This window comes from Mastomys coucha, unplaced genomic scaffold (genome assembly GCF_008632895.1).
Source record: "Mastomys coucha isolate ucsf_1 unplaced genomic scaffold, UCSF_Mcou_1 pScaffold7, whole genome shotgun sequence".
Lineage (NCBI taxonomy): Eukaryota > Metazoa > Chordata > Mammalia > Rodentia > Muridae > Mastomys > Mastomys coucha.
This window is the reverse complement of record NW_022196913.1, coordinates 7,057,571-7,061,222: the sequence shown is the minus strand read 5'-3', so window position 1 is coordinate 7,061,222 and position 3,652 is coordinate 7,057,571. Positions and strand designations below refer to the sequence as shown.

The following is a 3,652-nucleotide window of genomic DNA, read 5'->3' as shown; positions in this document are numbered from 1 at the left end:
TCAACCGCACCCGCCAGGCTGTCATCACAAAGGAGCTGATCGAAATTATCTCTGGGGCTGCTGCTCTGTAAGTGATTTAGCTGGTGCCTGAAGAGGGCTTTGTTCTCTGCATGGGGGTCAGTGAGCCTCTGTTTGCTTGAGGTTTTCTGTTCTATTACAACCAAAAAGGCTTGTTGCAGCATCTTGTGTCCTTCCATCAGATCCTGATGGAAAGGGTGTCTCTGCTTTATTCTTACTGTTTGAGCTAAAATGTTCAAGTCTAATTTCTCATCTTGAGAAAGACCTTTGTGTGCAGTTGACCTTCCTAAAGAATTAGGAAGAAAGCTGTGAATAATTCAGTATCAATTTGGAAAGTCTGTTTTTGGATCTCAATAGCATTTATAAGCCAAAGTTTCTGAGTTACAAGAGATTTTATATAATTCTGTTAATTACTTAATGGTGAGAGTTTTAAATTACTAAATATTCTTCATTGGTACCATAAAATAGCATACTGTTTTTCTCCAGAAAATTTCTGGATTGTTGAAAGATTAAAGTAGCTGTCACCCATGTGCATTCTACCAGGCCCAAGGCTGTAGCAACAGAGGAAACATGCAGTAAATGCCTTTGGCTTGCTGAGGCTCCCTCCTCCTGACTGGTCACCAGGTTCTCTTAGTTGTACCTTCTGGATTCCTTTTAACCTTTCCTTTTGTCATCCCACTTTCTAAGTGTAAAAGGTTTTCTGGGGATGGGGTTTTGCTGTGTTGCCTAAGCTGTTCCCAAACTCATAGCTTCAAGTTTCCCTCTATCTCCTCAGTAGCTAGTATCAAGGCTGGCCTAGCAAAAGATGGAATTTATAGATGCCAGACCCTTAAGATGTAGCGGAGGCAGTGTTTGTTTTAGAGAACTTACTATCTCTGTTATGAGACAAAGAAGACGTTGCAGAATTATGGGGATTACTGAGACACTGTGCTCCGTAATCACATTGAGAAGGGTTATAAAAAAGTGTATAGCCCCCAAGGCCTAAAATGCTTCCTTGCTGGCTTTTTATAGAAGCAGCCTACAAAAAAGTCTACTGTGGTGTATGTAATCCTATACTTTCTGGCCATCAGCAATCTTTCTTGTATAATATTGTAGCTACTTGCTTGGACCTTGGCTACCTTGACCTTTCCAGGTCTTTAAACATAACATGCCGTTTGTCATTTCTAAGAGATGTAGGGTTTTGTCTGGGCTTCAGTTCTTCTCTGATTACTCTGTTCATTCTTCATCTTTCTTTATTGGGCTAGAGGAATCTTTTCTTCCAAAAAAACTAACGTTTATGGTTTAAGCGAGGTATCTTTTATTATTATACATAAGTACACTGTAGCTGAGGGCATCAGATCTCATTACAGGTGGTTGTGAGCCACAATGTGGTTATTGGTATTTGAACTCAGGACCTTCAGAATAACAGTCGGTGCTCTTAACTACTGAGCCATCTCACCAGCCCAGTGTGAGGTATCTTTTAGCATCTGACTTCACTTTGTCTTAGCTCTTACACCATTTTATCAGGAATTGACTTTGTATTGCTCTCTGTCCTTAAGCCTCAGAGGGTGCGGGGTCTAAAACTGATTGAGTCAGTGTAATATAATAAAAGTTAGAGCCTTGTTATCCTTCCTGGGTGAACATCCTGGGCCCAAACTCTTGCTTTCTGAACATAGCTTTGTTAGGACTGCCTATCTCTCAGCCTGGCCATTACTGCCCTGTTGGCATCACTGCACTTTGATGTCTGAGTTATAAACATGGTTACAGTACTCTGTCTGGTTCCTGGGACTTTGTCTCCTGTGACATGAGACTAATGCTAGGATTAAGCCATTATGACTTATGGCCAAATGCCAGGCTGTCATATCTTTGAATGTTAAGTGTGACATGGCTTGGGGTAAAGAGCTGACTTCTCAAAATCTGAGAGCAGAATGATAACCAGTGAACACTGATTTCTTTTTGTTCTTTTTTTTTTTTTTTTGCTTCTAAAATGGGAGATACTGGGTATAAACTGTGAGGATCTAAATTCTGTAGCTTAGGACTAGGCCTTTTTTCTTGCTTAAGGATGTGAGAAACTTCACTTAAATTAGCAAAATTAAGAAAAATGAGAAGGAGGGGGATTGGGACATTCTACTGAGACTTTAGAAAAAGTAATCTTAACTGACAATACATTTTCACTTTCTAGATAATGTAAGTCCTTACTTTAAAAGTCACTTGTGCAGTCTCAACACTAGTTCACTTTTATTAGTGGGTTTGCATGCTCTGTAACCTACAAGGGATTGTTGTTCAGATTTTAATACACTGGCTTTTAGTGTTAAAAAGAAAAGAATGATAAATCATATTTATACTGTCAGCTTAATCTTTTCAATTGTATGCTATTTTTTAAAGATATAAAATCATTACATATTGTCTTACCTACTTGTATGAACATTTTTTATTGCCTCTAACTACATTGCAGTCTATGGCATTTTACATTGAGTGGTTGTTAAAGATTTTATCTATTTGCATTGTATGCTTAGGGTAACATGCACAGACGTGGCCTGTAGTTAACTAGTGTGGATTGCTTCCTAACCTGCTTGTTTTGTGCTCTTGTTTTTCCTAATATAATAACCAGGGATTAATGAAAATCAAGTTGCATCCTCAGACAAGAGGTAAAGTTTACACACATTCTTCCCCTAAGCCTTCAGCAGAGAAACCTAGCCAGGTATTGCCAAAGTTAGCAGTTACTAGTTTGCAGTAATGAAGTTGCTTCCCTAAGACAGACTTGCTGGGCAGACTGATTTATAGTGCAGCCAACTTGTGGGTGTTTGGGCAGTACCAAATATAGGCAGGGAGTTAAATGTGGGTGCTGCTAGTGAGTGTTTGTGTTCTAGGGTGTAGATATAAGGAAATACATTAGACATAGAGACCTTGAGTTACGGTAGAGTACTAAGTGTGGGTCGTGGTTCTGACTCTAATGTCTGGCTCACAGGAGAGTCCTCTCTTCACTGCTGTCTTCTGTAGCCTCTGGAGGAACAGTCATTTCCTTGTGAGTCTAATGAGGAAGGATAGTATTATGATGAACTAGTTTGCCCTCACAAATCCCAGAGTCCCAGACCAGAACTGGAGAACCACCTGCATCTTATGTGTAACTGCATGCAGTTCTCTGTGCCCCTTTTAAGAATGTGTTCTTATTTCCACAAGACATCCTGTCTGACTCCTGTTCTTCTATACTGCTTTTCAGGTAAAGAAGAAAAACACAGCAGGCTGATTTTAACTGATTGCTGTCATTGTCAGAAGAAACTTGGTCCACTGAGTTACAAAGACAGCAGGATGTTTGTAAATTATCTTACAATAAACAACTTACAATGTGAAAATCAGTCTCTTTATTAATAATTATAGTTTTCAGAAGGAGATAATGTTAAGTGGTTGAAAATAGTAACATTGTACTGTTAAAGCTCTTCAGCAGGAGGTCATTGCAGGTCTGATTTACAGTTTTCTGCCAACCTTCAATGGTCTAGAGCTCTAGGTCCAAGGCATGCCTACAGGCCAGTTTCCCAGACAGTCTTAAAGACTTGCTAGGAAAATGCCATTCAAATAAACTGGGCAACTTACTGTTCCTCACAAAAATGCTTCAGGCACATAGTTTCAATAATTTTTTAAATAATATTTTGCACGC

At 39.3% G+C, this 3,652-nt stretch overlaps 1 long non-coding RNA gene across 1 annotated transcript; it reads left to right on the top strand.

Moving 5' to 3' along the window:
* On the top strand, positions 1 to 3,350 carry LOC116081437. Its single transcript, XR_004114886.1, has 3 exons — positions 1 to 67; positions 2,609 to 2,645; positions 3,218 to 3,350. It is a non-coding gene; the product is annotated as an uncharacterized LOC116081437 (long non-coding RNA).
* Positions 3,351 to 3,652: the final 302 nt, after the last annotated feature.